Here is an 8969-nt window from a genome sequence, read left to right as displayed (position 1 = left end):
TCTGTAGCTATTGACTCTGTAGAAAGTTGGAAAACCTCTGTGCACAGCATGCGCTGACCCTGCTTTGTGATTTTATGTGGCCTACCAGTCACTTCCACTTCATTATAATAACACTAACAGCTGACCTTGGAATATTTAGTAGTGAGGAAATTTCATGAATCAACTTATTGCCAGGTCCCAGTACCACGCTTAAATTCACTGAGCTCCTGAGAGCGACCCATTCTTTCAGAAATGTTTGTAGATGCAGTCTGCAGCCTAGGTGCTTGATTTTATAAACCTGTGGCCATGGAGGAGAGTGGAATACCTGAATTCAGTGATTTGGAGGGGTGTCCTAATACTGTTGCCAATGTAACATATACTATATGTTAAATGTGAAACAGAACACAATTTAAGGGGTGGGGGAGAGCAGGTGAAACAAGGCTTTGGTTCTAGAGTTTGAAAAAGTTGGTCACGTGTTATTGTCTCTTTTGGTGAAGAGTTTAATGAGATCCATGGAGGGAGTCTCCAGTCTGATAAAAACTTTCTGAACTCATTCTAAGTGCATTTTAAAGTCTGCTAGCTGTGAATGAATAAGATAGGATGATAGGATAAATCAACTTTCAAAGTGAGACTTACTCATTTGCAATTTCAGTATCTCATATTATCTGCCTTTAATTGATTAATGCTTATTCTTAATGGATGAAGATTCAAATGTAACGTATATAAGTCTTAGTGGGTATGTAGAAGTGGTAAAATACAGATATCTCTATTTTGTGATTATTTTCACAGTATATATTCTGATAATCTTCTGTAATTCCATCATTGTATGCATCATTGTGATTCACCGAAACCTCCATGAGCCTATGTATGTGTTTATTGCAGCTTTGTTAATCAACTCTCTTCTTTTCAGCACTGTTATCTACCCAAAGCTTTTAATTGATTTTCTTTCAGAAAGACAGATCATATCATACTCAGCCTGTCTCTTTCAATATTTTTTATTTTACACTTTAGGTGGTTCAGAATTCTTACTGTTGGCAGCCATGGCCTATGACAGGTATGTGTCTATATGTAAACCTCTGCAATATCCGACTATCATGAGGAAAACCACTGTCAGTCTTTTCTTGGTTTTGGCCTGGCTCGTGCCAGCTTGTCAGGTCGCGGGGGCTGTTGCATTTACCGCTAACAAAAAATTCTGTAGTTTTACTTTGAAAGGAATCTTTTGTAACAATTCACTTAACAAACTTCACTGTGTGAGCTCAGATGAGCTCTCTGTGTACTGCGTGATTGTTTTGCTGAACGTTCTTTTTTTCCCTTTGCTCTTTGTATTTTTCACATACACAAAGATTTTCATAATAACCTATAGAAGTAGTAGAGAAGTCAGGAGAAAAGCTGCACAGACCTGTTTGCCCCACCTGCTTGTTTTAATCAGCTTTTCATTGTTGTGTACATATGATATTATATACTTAGACTGGAATCAGATATTCCAAACAGTGCACGTTTAATAATGACTTTACAAGTCGTTTTGTATAATCCTCTCTTTAATCCAATCATATATGGACTAAAAATGAAAGAAATTTCTAAACACATCAAGAGGCTTTTTTGTTAACACTGACAAATAATAGGCAGTAATTTCTTCTTAATAATGATTTGAAACCAAAACAGAACCTAGTTTACTAGTAATGACATTCATATGAGTAACATTATCTCTGGGTGTATTGATGAAGTTCATAATGGCCATAAAGTAAAGATAGGAATATTTTAAATGTTGAAAAGTCAAGACATGAACACAAAAGCATGTATATGTGCGCCACTGATTTTTCTCTTGTAATTTGTTAATATATGGATTTGAAACAAATACATTTGCACAATGCTCTGGTCAACGCAACTCTGACAAAAGCTTCAGTATGAACCATGGAGAGACACCTCTGAGACTGACCATGTGTACTTGGTTTGTAAAAAGAAACATTGTGCTGCACTATTTTTAACAAAGCTGCTTTCAGGTTTTTAAGTTCAAGTTTTGTGTCTTTCTGGTAGAGCTCAAACTGTTGTTGCTGTTGTGGCCGTACACTAACTGTGACGCTGTTGGTACCCCTCTGGCGCAATATCCTGATGTGCCATCAAAGTCGTAACTTAAGTTACGCAACCAAAGCCGGAGACACACAGAATCCAGCGAGGACGCATCTGGACGCTGCATACCAATGAATGCTCCAGGTCGAAGGTGATGATTTGGGAAGTGCTGAGCTGTGGATTGTCTGTTTTCAACATAGCGCCGGATCATATTAGAGCTAAACACTACAAAATAAAATATGTTTCTGAAAACATTTGAGGGGAGAAATAGACAATCCAGCAATCTCTGCTGCCCGCATGTGCTAATCCATTCTTTCACGTCTTTTCCTTTTTCATTTTTTATAATATTTAAACTATAAAAATATAAACTATATAAAATATACTACTCCTGTTTCACGCAGGGTTTTGCATAATTTCCTGTGTCCTCGCTTGTGTTTTCTTAACAAAACATAGTTTGGAGACCTGCAGGAGTCGTCAGGTGACAAAGTTGTTGTCAGTTAGTGTTGTGCAGTGGCTCTCACGCCATGGACCCCAGGGGTCCTTGAGGGGGTATATGTATGACATTTTTCTTTGTTTGTCATTGGTTTCATACACTTTCTGTAATAAAACATCTTAAAGCAAAGTGTTGTCTAATCATATCTGGTCAAGTGCTGCTGCTGTAAAAGATCTTTCAAATAGTGCAGAATATATTTCAATTATATATTTATGCTTATAAAGTGACATTCAGATTGTGTTTATCAGAAGTGACAGTGTTCAGTTTGGACACCTGGTTCTAAAACTTTTATGACCCCGCCACACCATGATGTTTTTAACATTTAAAATGCTTTATGGTCATATGAACTCTGGCACCTATTTCCAGGAAAAACGACTAAAATAACATACCCAAAATAAATCAGTAATATCTCCTCAACCATTAGGCCTAGATGCATAATTCTCCTTTGAAAGGTCAGAAGCTGAGGAATATAAATCCATTGTACATTAACATATTTATTTTACCATTACAGACTACATGGAGATGAAATACAGAAAAAATATGATATTTTCATCCTCGCCTGGAAAAAAAAGCTATATTTTAATGCAATAAACCATCAAAACCATCATAAGATTATAATGCACCTGAATATCTTCTAATCCATCTAGAATACAACTGTAACTGTAAATTTGATGAAAAGAAACTGATATGCAACAGTTATTACACAATCTTTCAAAAATATACAAGGCGAATGTCCATGTTTTGGCCATATTTACTGTTTATATGTTCACTTTTATTGGGAGTTATCTTCAAAACATTATTTCTCTCCATACAATCACGTTCCAAATAACATAAAGCTTCCAAAACATTGACGTATTCATGAAAACAGTCAATATATATGACCAAAAGCACTCCCATGCTTTACAGGCCACAGCTTGAGAACAGAGCATCCTACAGGGCTGCATGTCTGTGTAGTTCCTACGGGTCGCCAGCAGCGGCCGATAAAGACCTCACCGCCAGACAGTCTCTGTTGAAACAAAGGGCCACTGTTTGGACGGAAAACAGCTAGAACAGCGAAAATCGATTACGCCCCCCGTATTGGGCAAGTCCATGTCCAAGTGTTAAGAAAGTGACCATAAACTGAATAAGTGAATGGGGTGCTTTAAAAATTTAAAACAGAATTAAGACCCTCCAGCCAAAAACTCTGGGACTGTGACTCCCCTGGCCACCATCCTGTAGAAGGCCAGGGGAGTGGAGGGTAGTGGACGTCAACCTACGATGTCCTGTTGGGCAGACCTCTGGACCTGTTCCCCCGATCTGCCTGTTGGGTCATCCTCCTTGTCGTCCCCCTGAACTGTTCTGTCCCCCTGCCCTACTCTACCTGTTGGGTGACCTCTGGGTCATCCTCCCTGAACTTTTTGGCTCCCCCTGTCCAGCCCTCAGCCCGCCTGAGCTCCCCCGTCCTGCCCCCTGTCTGCTCCCTGGACTGCCTTGTTTTTTGACCCTCCTTCTGACTTCTCTCCACCCACCCTGGGTCAGCTTGGACTTGGTGTGTTGAAGCTTTTTTTGTGAACTGATGATTTTGTTCTGGTTTGTTTTGGAACATCAAGGGACATTCTTTGGAGGGGGGTAATGTCACAAGTCTGCCTGTCTACCCAGTACTAGTACTGATCTCTGCCTCCCTTGTTAATTATTTGATTATGTTTGCTCTGTTTTCTGCCTGTTTTGTGTAGTTATTCTTGTCTGCTCTGTCTGTGGTTTGATGTCAGTCTGTTCTGTGTTTCTTGTTTCAGTCTGTTTCCCTGTTATGTTGTAGTCTACTCTGTGCCTTTAGTACTGGTTAGTCTGTTTCCTGTGTAGCTTGCTGTTGCTTTGTCTCAGTCTCGTGTCATTTGATGTAATTCTGCCTGGTCATTCGCGTTGCTCTTTTCTGTGGATTTTGGATTTCTATTGGATTACTTGTTCTGTTGGATTGGCTCGTTTTGTTAGGACTATTTTTGGAAACCCTCAGCTCAGCCACTCTGCCTGTAAGTGAGCTAGCCTTTTGCTCATAAATAAATCTCTGAACTGTACTTGCCTGATATGTGTCCTGCATTTGGGTCCTCCCACCTTTCTTTTTTTTTTTTTTTTTTTAAACCTGTCCTCCCCAGCAGCCTGGTATAGAGTATAATGACCTGGATACCATATTGTGCCAGACAGATTTTACTTTAACAAGAGAGTATTAAAATACTCCTTTGTCTGTTTTATTATTTATTTAATTATGTATTGATTTGTCACCGGGCCGGACAGGGGGGCAGACACGGGGATGGGGGGGGCACAAACAGACAGCACAGAGAAAGGACAACACCAGCCAGCCGACATCCCCCATGCCCAGCACGCCCCCCGGCCGCCATGCAACACCAGCCAAACCAGCAACGAGGCAAAATCAACTAGCTCAGCTGCAGGCCACCAACAACCCACCCACCCGTCAAGGGCCGAGAACTCCAGGCACAAACACAGAACAAACCGGAGCACAGCCCTTCCCCGCACCCACACTGCACATCCCAAAAAATAACTATATACCTCAGTATCCAGAGGGGTCCAACAACTGGCCGACAGAGAAATGGGGAGGCACGGATCCGAGGCCAACGAAGCAAAACAGGGATGCAAACAGGTCCCTCCAAGCCAACGAGGAGATGCCTCCCCCGGACTCCAATGCACAAACTAAACGCCCAGCAGCCATCCAGAGACTCTGCCCAGGGAAAAAGTATAATGCATCAAGATGCGCCCGCACCGCAATGCATCTAAGAATCAACCCACCCCCAGACACACCTACCGGCCGTACGGGACCCTGACCAGCAAGTCAGTACACACCCACCCCCATTAAGTGATAAAGTTGATCAAGGGGAACCAGAGAGATTGGAATTGTGTCAATTTGTTTTTTTTTTACAGCAGACATTTTCTCCATGCTAATGTGATCTATAAGGTGATTCCGATATTGGGGGATACTTATATTCTTTTTGGCCTTCCAGTTCATGAGGATAGCTTTCTGATAGTTTTTAACAGTAACATGTATACTTTTGATAACAGTTTTGGAGGCGAGAGTTTAAGAAGTCTGTTATCATTGGAGGTAAATCTAAGTCCATTATGTTATCCTTAAATCTAGCCTGAATTATGGATTTAAACTGTTGAAATTCCAGAAATCTATTATGGCTAACTCCATATTGTGCTACTAGATCCTGGAATGGAATAAAGTTACTGCCTTGCATTACATGCTCTAGATGTCTTCTCCCTTTGTCATACCACAGTGGGGAATTTAGTGTTTTCTTATTTTGCAGGATGTCAGGATTATTCCAGATTGGGGTAAATCTGCATGGGATAGGTAAAGACCCAGATATTTTGAGAAGTTGCCACCAAGCTGCCAAGGAAGTGCTTATGTTAATGCTTTTAAAGCAGGTATGACGTTTGATGCTGGAACTGATGAATGGCATATCGGAAATTTTAATTTCATTACAGAAGGTTTGTTCTATGTCCATCCATGAGTGGTCCAGGGGGCTCTGATTGATCCATTTTGAGATATATTGTAGTCTATTGGACAGGAAGTAATGATAAAAATTTGGCAGTTCTAAACCACCACAGTCTTTTGCTTTTTGCATAGTTTTTAGACTGATTCGTGGGGGTTTATTTTTCCACAAAACTTTTGAGATGTTTGAGTCCAGAGATTTAAACAGCAGACAGCAGAGGGTTTGGTGGGTAACATTGAAAACAGGTAATTGATTTTAGGTAGGACCATCATTTTTATGGTGGAGACTCTTCCCCTGAGTGATATAGGTAATGATGTCCACCGTACAAGGTCATCCTCTATAGATTTAAGTAAAGGCGTGTAGTTTAGCCATGTCAGTTCTGACAGCCTGGAGGAAATATTGACACCCAGATATTTAATATTCCCAGACTTTAGCAGTGTGGTAGATATACTCTGGAAATCACACTTTACAGGTAAAACTATGGATTTACTCTAGTTAATGGAGTAGTCCGAGATGGATGAGAATTTATCTATAAGTGTGATTGTCTCAGAAAGAGAAGTTTGTGAGTTTAGGAGGAAAAGTAATACATCATCTGCATAAAGGCTTATCTTGTGGTGTATATTTTCTGTTTGAATTCCTTTAATATTATTATTTTGTCTGATCGCAGCTGCTAGCGGTTCTATAAAAATAGCAAATAGCGAGGGAGAGAGTGGGCAACCCTGCCTGGTAACCCTCTGGAGACTAAAGCATGGAGAAGTATGATCATTTGTTTTGACAGAAGCTCTGTCTGTTTTGACAGAAGCTCTGTCTGTATAAGATTTTAATCCAATCTATGAAAGAGTTTCCAAATCCAAATTGATATAAAGTAGCAAATAGAAATTTCCAATTTACTCTGTCAAATGCTTTCTCTGCATCTAAAGAAACAACTATAGTTTCCAGGTTATGAATAGTGGCATAGTCTATTACGTTAAGTAGCCTGCGTGTATTGTTGGTGGAGTGCCTGCCCTTAATAAATCCTGTTTGGTCAGAGTGTATTATACCAGGAGTGACCTTCTCTAGCCTTCTTGCTAGGGTTTTGCAGATGATTTTAAGATCTGCGTTAATAAGTGATATTGAGCGATAACTGGGCGGGAGTGTGGGGTCTTTGTCTGGTTTAAGGAGCAGGCTGATATTAGCAGAATTCATTGTTGGAGGCAACATGCAAGTACCCCTAATTTTCATAACCATCCTATAGAATGTGGGCGCAAGTATTTCCCAGACTTCTTTATAGAGTTCAGCGGGAAAACCATCTGGCCCAGGGGCTTTATTATTCGGCATATGTAAGAGAGCTTCCTGGAGTTCAGCCATTGAAACAGGTGAATCCAGAGCCCTGATCTGTTCATCATCTAACCTTGGCAAATCTATATTGTTCAGAAATGTATTGATGTTAGAGCTAGACAGGTCAATTTGTGATGTATGTAAGTTTTTATAATAATCTCTGAATGCATTGTTGATTTCTTCTGGGTTATAAGTCAGATTCCCAGCTGAGTCCTTTAAGGAAGAAATTGCTATTTTTTCTTAATTCAATTTCAATTGGCTGGCTAAGAATCTGCCGGATTTATTGCCATGTTCAAAGTTCTCCAAGCATAGTCTTTGCAACTGAAATTGGGTCTTTTTATTAATAATTTTAATTTAATTTAAGTTTTGATTTTCTCAGATCATTCAGCATGTGTTCCTGTGGGGAGGTAGCAGGGGTAGTTTCTAATGTTTTTATTTTTTGTTCTAGCTCTAATTCACAAGATCTCTCTTTCTTTTTTTTGTATGATGAATAGGAGATTATTTTACCTCTCATGACTGCTTTTGCTGCCTCCCAAAGAAGACATGGCGAGGTTCCTGGCAGGTCATTAGTTTCCATATATATTGCCCACTCCTTTTTGAAGTAATTTATAAAATCTAGGTCTTTAAGCAATGATGCGTTAAATCTCCAACTTCTAGTTGGCCGTGTGACCCTTTTTTTAGTAAGAGTGATAGAAACCGGTGCATGATCACTGATAGTGATAGGGTGAATCTGAGTGTTGGAAATGTCTGTCATAATTGAGCTGCTAACCAAGAAATAGTCAAGGCGAGAATATGAGTGGTGGACTGGTGAAAAGAAGGTATATTCTTTAAGAGTGGGGTGGTGAGAACGCCAAACATCGCAAAGCCCAAAATCGCTCATGTATTGTTTAAGGATGTCTGTTGATTTCCAAATACGGTGACCACCTGCCGTACTGAGCCTGTCAACTCAATCTCTTTTCCCTTGAACCAACTCCGCGTACATTCCAAGAGGTGATTATAAGTGAGGTCATCATTCAACTAAGGGATGTGGTGAAGGCTAGTGTGTGCAGTGTGCGTGTTGTATCATTGTGTGTGTTGTATGCGCCTGTATGTGTGTGTCTATGTGTTCATGTTGTATGCGCCTGCGTGTGTTTGCTAGCGGTGTGCCCGACTGTTTGTGAATTAAACAATATGAAAATTGTGCAGCTGATCGATGTGTAAACGGCGGAGGAAGAGCAACATTAACAAAAGAAAGAAACAGTGAAACAAAAACAGAGGAAAATACACAAAACATTATTGGACAGTCTAGTCAGATATACCACAGTATAGGCTGTTGAGACGGTCCTCCAACCTTTCAACCACACACCACTTCGTGACATACAGACAGTGTACAGAGGCTAAAACAGGTGCAATGAGATCTTATCTGTTAGCTCTAGTTATTGTAAACTTCATCACTAGGGCTTAATTTGTACAGTTAATTTAAAGCAAAATCAAACATTCAGAATTAAACTAACTCAAACTAACTGCAGAAAATTGATGTCTTCACACTGTTGGAACGAACAATGCTCTTTATTGTGTGTGAGTTATCAGAACAAACCTTGACATTAAATACTTTCCAAGGATCAGAGAAATCACATCTCTGCATTGTTATA

At 40.0% G+C, this 8969-nt stretch overlaps 1 pseudogene; it reads left to right on the top strand.

The window, feature by feature from the left end:
- The first annotated feature begins 626 nt into the window (after positions 1-626).
- On the top strand, positions 627-1585 carry LOC119903653 (annotated as a pseudogene).
- Positions 1586-8969: the final 7384 nt, after the last annotated feature.

The sequence above is a fragment of the Micropterus salmoides genome, unplaced genomic scaffold (genome assembly GCF_014851395.1).
Source record: "Micropterus salmoides isolate LMB-PRFRI ecotype aquatic unplaced genomic scaffold, ASM1485139v1 Ms_hic_scaffold_15, whole genome shotgun sequence".
Taxonomy (NCBI): Eukaryota; Metazoa; Chordata; class Actinopteri; order Centrarchiformes; family Centrarchidae; genus Micropterus; species Micropterus salmoides.
This window is presented reverse-complemented; position numbering and strand designations above follow the sequence as displayed.